At 45.1% G+C, this 17,302-nt stretch overlaps 1 protein-coding gene across 14 annotated transcripts in view; it reads left to right on the forward strand.

The window, feature by feature from the left end:
• The window catches only part of DNM1 (dynamin 1), a 129,623-nt gene that overhangs the window by 79,113 nt on the left and 33,208 nt on the right, over positions 1–17,302 (forward strand). The window lies entirely within an intron of this gene.

The raw sequence follows: 17,302 nt of genomic DNA on the forward strand, positions 1-17,302 counted from the left end.
TTTTTACTGGATATTGTAAGCAGCTTTGTGGAGGGAGTTCCTCAAAAAGAGGGGTTACACATTTTAAAATAAAGAATCTTGATGGCTCATTGGATCCACTTTTGGAGTCCACAGAATTCAGCAGCAGCACCATATATTGTTGTAGCTTATCAGACACTTCAGGTCTTACGAACTTACCCTGAGTTCTCCCCCTTCCATTTCACCCCAAATCAGTCTGTGGGTCAGTTGTGATAATCTTGAACTCACTACTTTGACATTACATGGTGAAGTCAATTTCTGCTTGAATGTGCAACGTTGTGAGCTGGTTGTGTGAATTTCCATGCCTCTGAACTTCCTCTCTCTAACCTACTTCTGGAAGTGTTGTGAGGAGTTACCAACTTGGAATTGGAAGTTGTGTTAAAATAGTTATGTGACATGCTCAGCACACAGTAAAGTGAACTAACCAACTTCAGCACAACAGGAATGAGTTGAAAAGGGAGGTGTCAATCATATCAGGATAGGTGGAAGAATCCACTGGCACCTAAAATTATTGGGTCTGGCAACTGAATTTTTGAAGAGGGCAGCATTATCTCACTCTCACTAGTGTGCTCACATCTTCATCTCTCCCTTCCTTTAAACTTGACTTCTAGACATTCTTGCGGGTAAGTTTTGAAAACATTTTTGCATTATACATATGCTGTTGTTGTTTTTTTAAAATGTTTATTGCCATTTCTGAATTATTTAAAAAATAGGGTGAAATTTCTGATTGCCCTAGGGGGTGCTTAGCAGGCCCATTTTAAAATTGTCAGAGGTAACCCTCCTTAGAATTCATCGTTGGGCAAAAGGCTCATTGTACAATTGGGAAAGCAGGGTCTTCCTTTTTGGAATGCTTTCCCCTCTGGGAGTGACTTTTATCTCATTTTGGCACCAGCTTAAAACCTATTTATTTACCCAGGCACTTGTGGGGTTCTATTTTTCCCCAGTCCATGGGAGAGAGATGTTCCGTAGCTTTAGAGCAGCTTTATGATTGTATGTTAACTGTAATATATTTAACCTCTTTCAGTTGTTTTGTGAATTGTGCTATTTTCACTTGTTTAAGTTTTATGTTATTGCATCCCCTCAGTAGATGGTCAGAGGGCTAGATGTTTTATTTTATTTTTAATAAGGTAAAAATAAATAAAATACAGATACATTTACACACATGGGAGAGAGGGAGGGAGGGGAATTCAGACACAAATGGACCATGCAAGGGTTTGAAGTAGCTAGTGCATCTCATGATTTCAAAATGTATAGCGAGTCTTTAGCGAGCAAGAGAGAAAAGTATTGTTTTGAATGAGCAATAATGTCTGCTTCTGCAAGGCAAATTCCCTAGCCAAATCCTGTCTAATAAATCAGATTGGAATGTGTAGAAAATAAATCAGACTCTAACAAGGATTTCCTCTGTCCAGCTTAGGTTTGGAGGTTTGGGGGTTTGAAATCAGACTGAGGGTTCCTTTTACTACAAAGGTTTCGTTTTACTATAAAGTGATCAAATAGCAGCCCTTCAGATAGGTTACCTACCTACTTGAGTCTCTCATCTGTCAAGAGTTCAAGGAAATGCCACCCAGCCAATCAGGAAGGGGTTTGAGGGCAGCTGAAAGGGTGGTAATGGCAGTTTGAGGGAGAAAAGAAGATAAAGGCTGGGAGATGGTTCTATAGTAAGGGTGGGGGAGAAACTAGATTTGGTTTGCATTTTAAAGCTCCCTAATCTGCACTTTATGAGAACTAAAACACAGCCACCCAAGATTTGCACTTTCCTGAACTTCTCCAACCAAGTAACAGGCACAGAAATGTGCACACCCCAACAAAGTGGGCCTTGAAGAGAGAGTGGCGTACAAATGTATGATTATAGAGATTGTTTGTTTGTTTGTAGAAAATGTGCATATTCAGCAAGCATGTACAGTTGCAATCGAAATTATTCAACTCCCATTTCAAATCAGGTTTATTATCAAAATCTACAGGGATTCCATTCAAGGGGTTGAATAATAGTGAGACTGCGGAAGCCAGTATAAGTTGCAATTTCAGCTAAATTTGGGGGAACCACTTGAAGCACCTGTTGTGTTGAGCTATTTCAGTGGCTTTTCTTTGATTTGCTCATTGCAAACAACTGAAAGTCTATAATTTTCACCCGGTGAAACTGCTGTTGATCTTTAACATGGTGCAATGCTCTTAGCTTCTTTTGCCAAGTAAAAATGCACCTGTTCCCATTGCAGGACCCTCCAAGGAACTGAAATAGATGAGTGCACTGTCTTCACACATGATGGTGTACTTATTCCTGCCCCTCCCCCAAATCCGTTTAGGTAAATAAAACATCATGTATGAAATAGCCCCTAGCTACCTTTCCAGTTCTGCCTGATGAAAAGGGAGTAATGGGGAGAGTGGCCTCTCCCTTGTAACTTGAGTACTATGTTTCCAGATGTTCCTTATTTCAAACCACATGGATTTATCATAAAGGATAGCTGCATTTCAGACCAACAGTGTGCTATTGTACACAATGAATGGCCCTTATTTCTGGTTAGGCAGCTCCTGAGACAGCACCCCTTCCTTCTGAGATCTTCACCCATCCATCAGATGGGCAAGCATGAATTAGTAGCACTTTGGTTATCAAAGGTATTGCAGTATCAATCACTCACCCCGTTGCTGCCGACACAAAGCTTCCAAGGCAGCATATCTCTGTCAAATTGATATGGCCTTGCTGTCCATCCCCCTCAGAGTTAGGCGTGAAGGCAGGAGAGTGTGAGAGACACAAATACTGGGTTTCGATGTGGAATTGGCCTCTGCATCTGGATTCCAGAGGTGTCCAGAATCCCCCAGTTACTCAGAGGTGATGGGAATGACTGCAGTTCAGAAACATAAGCCATTTTAACTAGTTCCAGCTGCAGGGGTTGGGGCTGAAGTGTGTGGGGATAGCAGTTCCTTTTAATCCTTGGGTGAGGGCAGCCCTCGGGCTGAATACCAGCTGCAGATTTGTATTGTTTCCCTTCTGGATGGATGTTGAGAGGCAGCATTGCCCAATTAAGGCAGCTACCTGCCAGCCACCATCCCTTGAATAAATGCAGTGCTGATGGGGCAGGAGCTGAGCAGAAGAAAGGGGCCTTTGTTTCAACCAGAGTGGAAGGGAAAGGGGGAACATGTTTTTATTTCCGCTCCTCCTGCTCCACTTCAGCACCATATCCCTACACCCACACACCCCTCCTCTTTCATAGGTCCTGCTCCTTGGCCTCTTTGGAGGGAAACATAAGCAGTTTTCACTTGGAAGTCTGTAGCTGAACTCCACTTGGAAGCAAAGCAGTATATTTTAGTAGAAATTTATAGAGAGCCCTAGGATTATTATTTTTTTGCAGATCATGTCTTTCAGCTTGTTGGCTTTACAAAGAAGGGTGCTCCTGGGTGCCAGCTGTCTCCAGTGTTCATGGAGAGTGCCATAACCTCTGGCATTTCACAGGTGAAAACAGAACACATTTGTAACACCCCTGCCTGATCTTATTACCATTGCCCAAGGACTTGCCACCACCGTCACATCGCCGAAGGCTGCCTACTCAGTCTGCCGTTGTAGAGTTCAGAAAAGGCCAAGCAAAATGATCAAGGGGATGGAGAGACTCCCTTAGGAGGAAAGGTGGCAGCATTTGGGACATTCTAGTTTAGAGAAAAGGCGAGGAAGAGTCAACATGATAGAAGTTTGCCAAATTATGCATAGTATGGAGAAAATTGAGAGAGAAAAGTATTTCTCCACCTCTTGTAAGGGGGAGAACTTGTGGGCATCAAATGAAGGTTGGAAGGTTGAGGACAGATGTCCTTCACATAGTGCATGATTAAACTATGGAACTCTCTCCTACAGGAAGCAGCAATAGCCACCAAATTAGATGGCTTTAAAAGGGGATTGGACAAATTTCACGGAGGAGAAGGCTGTCAGTGGCCACTAGCCACAATGGCTGTGCTCTCTCTCCCTAATTGGAGGCAAGAGGTGCTTCTGAATACTGTTGGGGGAAACCCCCGGGGGGGGGGGACAACTGTTCTTGTGCTTCGGCTCAGCTTGCAGGTTCCGCACAGGTATCTAGTTGACCACAGTCAAAATAAAAAAATTCCTTCCAGTAGCACCTTAAAGACCAACTAAGTTAGTTCTTGGTATGAGCTTTCGTGTGCATGCACACTTCTTCAGAAGAAGTGTGCACGCACACGAAAGCTCATACCAAGAACTAACTTAGTTGGTCTTTAAGGTGCTACTGGAAGGAATTTTTTTATTTTGACTATGGCAGACCAACACGGCTACCTATCTACTACTAGTTGACCACAGTCAACTGTGCTGGACTAGAAGCGCCATTGGCAGCGCTTTTTCCCCAAGGGGGTACCAGCAACTTCCCCCCAACCTATGCTTAAAGGATGGCACTTACTGTGACCACCTCATGGTTAGTACCAGCACCATTTTTTTTTCTTTTTTAAAAAGCAGTGGCCATTGGCATGATCCTGCTGGCTCTCATTACGCTCTTGCTGTGTTCAGTTACTCTCCAATATAGTTGTCTGGTCCCCACCGAAATAAAAGCCAGGGTGATGAGTTAAAGAATTACCAGAAAAGGCTGTATGACCTACAATATGTAGTCAACTGTTTAAAATACAGTGGAACCTTGGTTGTCGAAAGTAATCCGTTCCGGAAGACCATTCAACCATGGGTAGGCAAACTAAGGCCAGGGGCCGGATCTGGCCCAATCGCCTTCTAAATACGACCCATGGACGGTCTGGGAATCAGCGTGTTTTTACATGAGTAGAATGTGTCCTTTTATTTGAAATGCATCTCTGGGTTATTTGTGGGGCATAGGAATTCGTTCTCCCCCCCCCCAAAAAAAATATATAGTCGGGCCCCCCACAAGGTCTGAGGGACAGTAGACTGGTCCCCTGCTGAAAAAGGTTGCTGACCCCTGTCTTAAACGTTCAACAACCAAGGATCAAAGGGCTGTCAGCAAAGTGAATGGGGGAAATTGAGAAATGCACCATTTGACTTCCGAGATGCGTTCGGAAATGGGAACATTCACTTCCGGGTTCCAAATTGTTCGGCTTCCGAAGCGTTTGACAACCAAGGTTCCACTACATAACCCAGGATCTTCAGGGTGTAAAATGGCAGTCTGTGCACTGCCAGGGAGTACGTTAGGGTTCATAACGATGCATTTTCATGTACACATGTTAGAGACTAGATACACACAGAGAGAGAGAATGGCTGGTTCAGGCTGATTTGAAACACCCTGAGATCAATGAGTATAGGGCAGTATAATAAATGGATAGATAGGTTTTGGTCTGTGTCAGTTTCACATGTGTTCATTCATAAAACTGTTCAGACCAGTCTCTATATTAATATGTAATTTTTTAAAAAATCTGCAGAAAAATTAAATTCATATATAGATATGTATTTTATCATAAAGTATATATTTAATCTTGGTGCATGCATTTCTAAATTCCAAAATAAGATTTTTTTAAAAAATGGATTTTGATACTTTTCTTTGAGCTGAGAACAATATTGCAAAATTCGGTCAACTGCAAATTCTGAAAGATAACTGTGTCTTGATATGTACATTAGCCCAGGAGGTATAGATCTAACCTCTAGGTTAAATTACTGCAATGCATTCTATGTGGGGTTGCCTCTGGAGACAGTTCAGAAACTTCAACTGGTGCAGAATTCAACAGCCAGGTTCCCCACTGGGGCAAGACAGTTTGAGCATATAACGCCAACCCTGGCTACCAATTAGTTTCTGGGCCTATAAAGCCTTAAATGGCTTAGGAACGCAATACTGTAAGGACAGTCTCCACATATGACCCAGATCCTGCAATCATAATCTGAGGGCCTTCTTCGTGTGCCTCCTCTGCAAGGGGTCTGCAGGGCGGCAACATGAGAATGGGCCTTTTCTGCAGTGGCTCCCTGTTTGTGGGATACTGTCCCCAGGAAGGCAGGAAGACAGGTATATACTTAGGCGCCAGTCATAAACATCTTCTTGCAGGCCTTTGCTTAATTAAAAAATCTATAGCCTTTTAAACTATGTGGGGTATGCTGTTGTTATTGATTGTTATTATGGTATGCATTTTTGTGTTTTTATATTGTAAGCTGCCCTGTGATCTTCAGAGGAAGGGTGGCATTGAAATAATAATAATAATAATAATAATAATAATAATAATAATAATAATAATAATAGGGACGCGGGTGGCACTGTGGTCTAAACCACAGAGCCTAGGGCTTGCCAATCAGAAAGTTGAATCCCCACGACGGGGTGAGCTCCCGTTGTTCAGTTGCAGCTCCTGCCCACCTAGCAGTTTGAAAGCATGTCAAAGTACAATTAGATAAATAGGTACCACTCCGGTGGGAAGGTAAACGACGTTTCTGTGCACTGCTCTGGTTTGCCAGAAGTGGCTTAGTCCTGCTGGCCATATGACCTGGAAGCTGTCTGCGGACAAACGCTGGCTCCCTCAGCCTATAGAGCTAGATGAGTGTGCAACCCCAGAGTCATCTGCGACTGGACCTAACGGTCAGGGGTACCTTTACCTTTTCAATAATAATAATATCAGGTTAGTTTGTTTTGGAATCCCCCTCCACCCAATTTAACACCCAGCCTAATGGAGTTCAAAGGCTTTTCCTTATTGTTTTTTTAAATTAACATATTGAGGATTCAGTGAATTATCTCTTGAGGGCTGTGTGCATTTGTATGTGTGTGTGCACATATGCACAATAGGGGGCTTGAACCCCCCTCCCACACCCCCTCTTTCATAAGGTTATGTTGTGCTTTTTTTGTCCCAACCTCACTGTGGCGGCTAAACCAAAGGGCTGCTTTTTTCTACACAAGAGAAGCAGAGCAAGTTTGGCCATTGAATCAAGCAAGGTACTTCTGTTGCTTGAGAGTAGCTCAGCCTATTCCCACCCTGTTGCAGTGGAGCTGGGCAAGCAGACTAGGTGGTGAAAACATCTGGGCCCCATTAGCAAAATACCCGGCCTTTTCCCGCAAAAGCTGCCTTGTTCTCTCTCTCTCCCCCCCCCACACACACCGCCCCCGCTGAAGGAAATGGTTGGAATGTAAAAGGGTCTTAAAGGGGTGAAAGTCTTAGCATAGATGGGGTTCTTGCCTGCTGTGAAAGGAGTGGCTGATGGTGTGTAATGGGGAAATGGATGGGGTTAGACTTGCCAAGCAGGGGCAGAAAGTCGACTCCTTACACTGCCCTACGTCCAAGAGCCCCTCTTATTTTTGGATTCTCTTGGCTGTTTTCTTTTCCTTTGTCAGCCTCCCAACGGGCTGGATCCCTGATCTGTAGAGAGCCATAGTGCAATAGATTCACTGAAGCAATAGTTTCAGCTAGGTACCGATTGCTTCCAGTGGGTTGACCAAGTGGGGTGATCTCACCTGCCCAGTTGTTTCTCTTCATGAGATGCCCCCAGTAGCCAGTGGTGCTGTTTTATAAGAGGCTCTTAGACCAATCCTGCCGGCAGCAGCACGTTGTAAAAGGAGACTGCTTAATGCCAGGACTCTGCAGTGTTACCCAAGGTCCCAGTCCTATGCAGACCAACCTGGGACTAAGCCCAATTGAACCTAGATGGATTTACTTCCGAGAAAACTTGCATAGGATTGCAGTGCACCACTCTGCTCCTCTTTCAAGGCAAATCCATTTCAAATGCTACCAGACTGTTATCTCTTCCTCAAGGCTTCCCAAAACAATGCAATAAGCTGCTAGTAGAGGACAGGAACTTTTGCAAGAGCTGTATGTGAGTTTTGTGGTAGAGATTATTGGGAAAGGGATTGAAAATAAAACTGCCTGCATCACAGTGCCTTTAAACAAACTTATGGGGAAGCCATGGTTGTAATACTGTGCATAGTTCTGGTTGCTGTGTCTCAAGCAGGGTGCTGTAGAGCAGGAGAAGGGCAACCAGATATGGTCACGGGGCCAAAACAACTCACCTGGGAGAAAAGTTTGCAAGATTTGGTTTGTGACACAGTGTATGGTGTGGATAAAGTGAAAATTTTCTCCCTCTCTCATATCACTAGAACTTGGGGCCCAGTGAAAATCTGGCATTTTGCATGGAAAAGTGGGATATCATTTTTTAAAAAGCATTCGATTCATATAAATTTAACAAATAATTTGTTGCTGTTGTTTTATTTTATACTCCACATTTCCCCAGAGACAGGACTCAAGGCATGCTTACAAAAGTTAAAACAATCACAGATAAAACATAGAAAGCTAAAATATAATTGTTATAAAACAAACTATAATGGAATTAAAATCATTTAAAAACAAATCTATTAAAATACAGATAGTAAAAATAGAACAACACATTTAAAAGCAGTCAGGTCCCACATTCCTGCCAGAATAAAGCCACCTTTACCTGCTGGCAGAAGGACAGCAAGGAGGGAGCCAGTCTGGCTTCTCCAGGGAGGGAGTTCCAGAGTCCGGGAGCAGCCACTCTCCCGCATCCCCGCCAAACATAAGTAAATCAGTTGGATTGAAAATCGGGACAGTATTCCTTCACACAACATGCAATTAATTGATAGCACACACTGCCACAAGAAGTGGTAACGGCTGCCAGCTTGCTTTTGGTTTAGGGGCAGTTTGCTTCTGAGTAATAGGCAGTGGGGTGCAGCTCTCTAGATGTTGTTGGACTACAGCTCCCATCATCGCTGACCACTGGCCATAATGGGAGGCAAAAACCTAACAACTGGACCCTAACTCAGCTGGAAGGGCTGCCCTAATTTTCCCACTGCTCAGAAAACGTGTGTGTTTGTCGGTGGGGACAAAACACTTGTAAAGTGTATTTATTTTATGTAGGGGGGGAATTGTATACTGCTTAATTTAAAAAATGCAGTGCCTGCAAAATAATACAAAATAATTATCAATAATAAAAACAGGAAAACTTTAAAAACAGCTGTGCATAACAAAATTATATGCTAAAATTAAAAAAGTATTCAACTCACATTTAAACAGTAAGTACAGGTAGCCCCCCATTTATGCGGGGGTCACGTTCCCAGGCATCAGTGAAATCGCGTACAGTTGAAACCCATTGAAAAAGTCTGCAAACACCCCATTTCACTCCTGCCCCTGTTCCGCAATTTTAGTGACGTTTCAGTGACGGCTTTATGATGTTTCTGGATCACTTCCAGGTTCAGCACAATGTGTGTATACACAGTTGTGCATGTAAATGGGAGAGCTGCCTATACAGTGAGGGTGCCTGCCTAATGATAGGCAGAGAGGTTGATAGGCAGAGAAGAAGAGGGATATGCTAGCTGATTCATCCCAGTGACCTCTCTGACTCAGCCTTTTTCTTGTTATTAATCTTCAGTGTCTGTTGAACAGTAGAGCTAGTTGCCACTGATGAATCTTCCATAGATGTGCACAATTATTATTATTATTTTAAGCCCATCACCAACGTTTTCTCTAGTCTTAAGTTGCCCCACTTAACCAGGGGGCAAACCACATTGAATTAAATGGGACTTACTTCTGAGTGCATAGGTTTGCACTGTTTTAGGAATACTATAATAGACAGTCCACTACTTCCAGCACATGGCTGGAAGGGAGTAGGCACTGATCCGTCCTTTTTCCTACTCTCTAACCTTCTTTGACTGGTGCTTAAGGCATGTTAATGGGCAGTTGCTAATCCATATTAAATGAACTTAAGAAGATGATGTGTGAATGACTAAGAAGGGTGGACATTTTACCCTTCTGCATAATAGCCACATTCATCAAACATCTGTTTGATTTATCTGCGTTTTTAACCTATGCCTTGTCTCTGCATTGAGTCGGTATGCATCTGTGCCTTGGCCTGCCATCACTGAAACCCTCTGAGGTGGGGTGGGGTTAGGCATATTTTTGTAGGAATCTCTGTTTTGTGACTTTCTCCTGGGGCTTAATTTCTTCAGGAAATGCTGCAGCTGAAGCCAGCCCCTCCGCATTGGAAATTAATAATAATAATAATAATAATAATAATAATAATAATAATAATAATAAAATTTATTTATACCCCACCCTCCCCGGCTAGAGCTGGGCTCAGGGCAGCTAACAACACTAAAAATTACAGTAAAAACATAATAGGCGGGGGGAAACCAATTTAAAATACAGGCTAAAATGCAATTTAAAATGCAGCTGCTGGATGTTTGAGGGTCTGGTGTGACTACCAAGCAGTACAGTGGTACGTCGAGTTACAAACGCTTCAGGTTACAAACTCCACTAACCTGGAAGAGTTACCTCAAGTTGAGGACTTTGCCCCAGGATGAGAACGGAAATTGTGTGCCGGCGGCACAGCGGCAGCAAGAGGCCCCATTAGCGAAAGCACGCCGGTAGTTAAGAACAGTCTCAGGTCCAGAACGAATTAAGTTCATAACTAGAGGTACCACTGTATACGGAAAGCCCTCTGTAGATGCCCAAAGCTGCTCTCCCTTTTATTTGTATTTCGTATGTTTGGGTACCAGGCCCTTGGCCTTGACACTGAAAACTGACTTAGATTACCCTGTCCCAAATTATACCTTGCCTCCATCGAGTGAAAATCAAAATCTCACTGTGTTTTTCACTTGGTGCTCCAGTTATTGAAAAACGTGGAATGAATCTTGCCTCCCATCCATTTTTCTTTCAGGTGACAGGATTTAAGCACAGTGAACACAAGCTAATTTAAACTTTCATCGTTCACCATTCAAAAAGAGTTCTGCAATTTTTGCGAGATTAAAAGGGAGCCCAGGGGCAGAGATCCAAACATGACAGCTGGGTAAAATAAACCTCTTGTTTATTGCAAGAGCCACTTAAGGGGGGACACACACTCCACAGCCAGCATGAAATGCTTTCTCATTTCCTTAGTTTGTCTCCCTTTTGCCTCTTGAACTTCATCATCAGTCATTAAGACAGAAGTAACTCCAGCGAGTTTAGTGGATGAACCGAATGTTATCACTGTGTTTCCTTCCCTGCTTTCAATTTCTGCCTTGAAAACTCATCCCAGATAAGAGGTAAAAAGGGGAGGAAACTGCTGCGGCTTCTCAGGGCTCTGATTTATTTCTTGTGGAATGGTCTCAGAAGGAGCAGCAGCCTCTTCCCCCAGATTCCAGGGGTTCTTCAGGCATCCGATGAAAGAGCCTGATGTTTGGGAAAGCCCACACCATGAAAACACAGGGCCTCTGAGGTACCAGAGCACACTTTTGTTTTCTGACTCTCAATCCCTTGCAGATAACATGGCAGCAATTCATATTGATTGGCACTCGTGGTGACTTTCCCTGCATCTTATTTCCTTTTAAATCTTTCCCCATCTTCCATGATTCTCTCTCTCTCTCTCTCTCTCTCTCTCTCTCTCTCTCTCTCTCTCTGGGTTCATTCACACTGCCATTTGCCTCATGCTCTTTTCACAGGGAAAACCCACTGTTTAATGCTGAATTGTAGCATATGTAAATTGGGCTTTCTGCAGACTGATGTTCAGCACCAAAGAGTGGATTTTCCTGGGGAAAGCGGCAGGGCAAACAAAAAGCCTATCGGAACCATGCCTGGAAAGCATGGGGCAAACAGAATAAAATGTGGACCAAATAGAAGTGTGGATAAGCTCTTTTCTTCCACATTCGTCCCAAAGTTACAGAAAGGTGCCAGAGTAAATATTGAAACAATATTTGAGAGCTCTGAGAATCCTTTTGATGCTTTTTAAAAAATGAGCGGCATTTTTGCCAGCTTCCAGCTTCCCATCCTAGGAAGCCCCCAGAAGAGTTCTTAACTAACTGAGGGACTGTGTACAATGAGCAGATCCAACAAAAGCAATTGAAATAGCTCAACACAACGAATGCTTTCAGCTGAAGATGCAACTTATACTGAATTCTCCAGCCTCACCACAGTGGCATCTTGGGTTAAGAACTTAGTTTGTTCTGGAGATCCGTTCTTAACCTGAAACTGTTCTTAACCGGAGGTACCACTTTAGCTAATGGGGCCTCCCACTGCCGCCGTGCCACAGCGGCACAATTTCTGTTCTCATCCTGAAGCAAAGTTCTTAACCCAAGGTACTATTTCTGGGTTAGCGGAGTCTGTACCTGAAGCGTCTGTAACCTGAAGCGTCTGTAACCCGAGGTACCACTGTACTATTCAAACCCTTCATGGCAAGCATCTCTGGTACTTAGTAGACAGCTAACGCTGCTTCACTGTGACCCGCTAAAACTTGCATCGCAAACATGTGCCAGCCAAAAATCTCCTGCCATCTCACTTTCTGTGGTCTGCACCCCCCACTGCAAACCCAAGAAGAGAGCACCCTACCTTCCTGCAAGGGGAGGGAGGTGGGACGTGGAAGGAAGCAAGACAGCTAAGAAAAGGTGAAGTTCAGAGATGAAAACCGGGATGGGGAGAGAAACCAGGCATCATTTTCCTTTGGCCAGGCAAGCACCTCTTTCCCTGCACAGTGCCAGCAGCATACGATGTATATCCCAGCACAGCCTAACCAATGTGCAGACTACTGTACAATATTGTAATCCTGAACAGGTAGTCCGAACACTGGGCAGACGGAGTGGAGCCTCTGAGTCCAAAAAGCCGGCAAGCAGGTGGTGCACTTACTTCTTTCCCGGGCTCCTGCCTCCGGGCTGACCGTTCTCAGGGGAGAGAAAGACAGAGAGAGGGGGGAAACAGGCAATGGGAAGACCAAGTCCTGTCAGAAGAAGCAGCTTACTTTACCAGCTGCCAGAGAAGAAACATCGGCGCCAGGTTTGGTGATTCCCGCATCCGCAGAATCCATTCAACCGTCCTGCCCCTTTCTTCTCCAAGCTTCTTCATACGGAAAACCACCCAGATCCCTTCGGCCACATCACAGGTTCCTTAGGGGGAGGGAAAATAGAAACAAAATTAAATAAAAGAAGAAAGCAAACAGTTGTCACCAACTGAAAAATTGGGAGAAGGGTCTCTTGGAAGATGCAGCCGTGTGCTGGAGGTGGAGTAGTTATGGGTCCTCAACTCCTTTTAGGGAACCCCCACATCTGGTCAGCTCTTGGTAGAAGATCGCTTGGGCCTGAAGTATCCACACAACGCTTCCGTGAAACGCTTTGTTGGTTTTTGTGGTTGCTGCTGCTGCTGCTGTTGCCCCAAAGGAACTCCAACTCTGCTTTGGCATCCACAGCAAATGTCCGGGGAGTGCGGCATTTGTGATCAGGTCCGCCACAAAGCTTCTTTGCTCCCACGTTGGCCACTTGCCTTTGCAGTTAGCCTCTGGCTACCAGGAGAGTGATCTGGCTCCCTCCCACACCTCCTTTGTGGCCTCCAGTCCCCACCCAGCATCTGGCACTCATTGTGGCTCCGTCATTCTGGTCTTTGCGCCTCCCTTCCTTCTCCTGCTTCTCTCCTGCACTTCTGCCTCAATTGACGTGGCAGTGCAAAACTAACGAGGCTTGAAGGAGGAGCTTGCCAGCTGCTGGGAAGGTCAAAGTTCGACAGGAACTGAGCCGCCTGGTGGATAAGGTTGCGAGGGAGGGGAAAAGAAGGCTCCATACCTTGGATGGAAACTCAAGGAATGTTGTCTTCCCTCTGGTGCGCGGCTCCCGTGTAGCGATTCCAGATGTTCCAAGGGCCATGTGCTCTATTTCCTCTCCATTGCTGCAGGGATAAAGGCTGCTTTATGCACAATATGCAAACCCACCAGCACACACAAGATGGGGGTGGGGGGAGGCAGAAGAAAGGGAGATTTGGAATCCACGGTTTAGCAGGGATGAAACAAAACTAGCAACCGATCTGGAGGACCCGGGTCACTCCCCTTGCTTTTCGGAGGCCCGCCATGACCATTCTTCCATTATACACACGTCCCTTGACTTCTGGAATGTGGGGTGCAAGGCATTTGGCGCAGTTACGCAAGTATGATCTGTTCAGGGGAAGTGAGCAACAACGATCACTTGCAGAGCTGGGTCATCTGCTCACGAGTACTGTATATAAACTTTCCCTATTCAGATCCTACAAGGCAGCTTTCTCCAGCCTGGTGCCCTCCATATGTTTTGGCTGGGGCTGATGGGAATCAGTGTTTCCCCCCCACCCTAGAAAAATAGGGCACAGTTTTGTTTTCAACAAAAATAGAAGTGCAGGTACTGCATAATCTTGAGTATACCCCCCTTTAAAAAAGCACTGGTGGGAGTTACAGCCCAAAACGTCTGGAGGGCAGCAAGCGGTGGAAGGGTTTTTTGTAGGGCAGCACTTCTCAAACTTGGGTCCCCCGCTGTTGTTGGACTACAACTCTCATCATTCTTGACCACTGGTGCGGCTAACTAGGGAGGCATAGTCCAACAACAGCTGAAGACTCAAGGTTGGGAAGCACTGCTTTAAGGTGTGCTTTGAAAAGAGCATCATTGGCTTACAATGGGAATCTGACATCAGCCAGCACACCTGCCCTTGCTGTCTCACTTTTATCATCCCTCCAGCTCAGATGCTAGTCAGTCACAGTCTCTCTCTTTCTTCTCCCTCTTGTTGCCTGAAATGTGCAGAAGTGCCAGCAAGGGGGTGAACTGCAGTCACATAAAGACAACAGGCGAAAGGCAAAATAGTAGAATTGGTCATGCACGTGCTCAGGGGTGGAGCAGGCATTTGAGCCTCTGCCTTAAGTGCATCAACCAATTTAGGACAATTTAGAATGGCATCTTGCAAATCTGAGCTCTCAAGCCAATCTAAGGCAGTGGTGGAAAGGCTTCGGCCCAGTTAAGGCTGTTGGACTCCAACTGCCATCAGCTCCAGCCAGCATGGCCCATGACCAGGGGTGGTGGAGTTGTAGTTCAGAATAGGAGCATCGCTGGCTGCCTTTCTATCAGTGCAGATCTGTTGTCTATCCAACTTGGCATTGTCTACACTGGCCGGCAGCAGCTAGCTCTCCAGGATTTCAGGCAAGAGGCTTTCCCAGCCCTAAATGGAAATTCTAGAGTTGAATGTCATGCAAAATGGATGTCCCACCACTGAGCTAGGGGTCCTTCCATCACTTGGAGGGCTGCAGGTACCAACCCTGGCTCTAAGGTGTGGAGCATCTTTGTCACGTGAGCAACAGGAACATACAGAGAGGCAGGGAGATCCATCCACTTTCATTTCCCTCCAAAGCTGAATACGCCAGCATCCAAGGGGTGGGTGTGGGGAGGGTGTGAACTTATTGTTGTTGTTGTTGTTGTTATCTTTATTTCACAACCTCCCATAGAGGATGCTGGAGGGAGGGAGGGAGGGAGGAGGGACACACACACACACACACACACACACAAACTCTCTCTCTCTCTCTCATGTGCCTCCCCGCTTGCAGGTAGAGGGTTGTAAGCCAGGGCTTGCAAACATGGTCCCCTCTGAATGTTCCCAGACTCCAACTCCCATGAGCACAAAACGAGTGTGGCTAGTGGCCAGGAACAATGGGAATTGTAGTCTAACAGTATGGGGGGCAGCCATGGGCTTCCCATCCCTATACGGTACCTAAGTGTAATGCATGTGTGCGTTAGAGTACATTAGACACACCTACCCTCTCATCCAGGGATTTTATTTCTGGTGTCTGAGGGTGTGGCATGGGGGCCTGGACCCTGCACAATGAGCACAGTAGCATTATAGGCCATGCTGAATTTTCAACTTCCAAATTCCCAAAATGTGGGGTGCTAAAAATTTGTAACACGACTTGGGAATTCAAAAGATATTTTGGTTAAATTAATATAATTTAGTTTTGCTTGGCAAATAGAATGTGTGTAAAATTGCATTGGTATCATTTAAAACGATTGCCAGGTACTTGCATTTATACATTGTTGTTGTTTAGCATTACCCGACATTTTCAGACTGTAAAATAAAGATTCTTTGGTTTTCTGAAAGCAGTTTATGTGCTTGTCCATCAAACGGAGACTTACCAAGCGAAATGTTGTCAAAACACAAAAATAACAGCAGATTTGAATTCCTCACATCCAAAAGCATATTATTTTTTTGCAATAAATTTGCGAAATGAAGTTTTACCCCCCACCCCACCCAAATAGCACGCCTTGCTGTAGCAACTCACCACGGTGACATTTTGACGAGGGATTTCTCAAAAGACAAAAATCAGGATGGCGATTTATTAGGGTGGTACAAGTTACACAAATAAGGACAGCTGGAGTGTGTGGGAGAGGATGAGGATATAACTCCCACCTATCCATACCTATTAAACAGGCACAGATAGAAGATGCCCTGCGTCTCCTCCCCCCCCCACCGCCCCCCCCCCCGATCCCTGGGTGTCCATAGATCCTTGAAGGGAGTGCATCTGAGTTACGACCAGAGTCTGCTTTCTCTCAACACTGAGTCACCCTTGCACGTGGATGGGATATGTGTGTAGGTGAGTGAGTGAGAGGAAGCGGGGGGCTGCAGAGGGGGGAGAACGTGATAGGTGCTCCCCCACCTCTGTTTTATACCTCTGTTAAAACACTGAACTCATGTTACCACGTCCCTTTGCTCCGTGTCCCGGAAAAAAACGACTACCCACAAATCATCTGAGCCTGCGTTAACTCTGAAGCTTCTTCTCCCTTTCCAGCCTCAGGCTCAAGGAGAGATGCCTGAGAATGAGAGATGCAGTCAGTAATAAGGCAGATACAAAAAGTGAAGTGAAAAAGGAATGGGAGTGTCTAAATGAATACCTTCAAAGCCAAGTTTCGAGTCTGGAATAACCTTGTGAAGTGAAAGGATAAGAAAGAGGGATTTATATCTGGATGCTAGGATAGAGGTGATAAGGAAAACAGGAGGACACAATGAGAGGTAAAGGAGGTGCTGTGGGATTGGTGGAAGTCAACGTTTGTTTTTCTTTTTAGTGTTTATATTATTAACTTGTAAGATACGGATTTGGGTTTGTTTGTTTTTGAATGTCGGTTTTTGTGTTTTGTGAACAGTGGTACCTCTGGATGCAAACGGGATCCGTTCCGGAACCCCGTTCGCATCCTGAAGCGAACACAACCTGCGTCTGCGCGTGCACAGGTCACTATTCGCCGCCTCTGCGCATGCACGTGACATTATTCTGAGCGTCTGTGCATGCGTGAACGGCAAAACCCGGAAGTAACGTGCTCCGTTACTTACGGGTCGCCGCGGAGCGCAACCCGAAAAGGCTTAACCTGAAGCAACTTCAACCCAAGGTATGACTGTATTGTTATCTTTTGATATTTTTCGTGTTGTTGTTGTTTGGAAAATACTAATAAAATTTATAATTAATTTTAAAAGAGAGAGAATGAGAGATACAGGCTGTAGATGTCTTGGTACTGAGCCCAAACATGCATCCCACCCCCAACCCCAAAGCAGGCAGGCACCTACTGCCAGTCAGCCCCCGCCTGCCCGCCCCATCCTACTCCTTTGGCTGGGATGCTTCTGG

The sequence above is a fragment of the Podarcis bocagei genome (assembly GCF_964188305.1).
Source record: "Podarcis bocagei genome assembly, chromosome: Z".
NCBI lineage: Eukaryota > Metazoa > Chordata > Lepidosauria > Squamata > Lacertidae > Podarcis > Podarcis bocagei.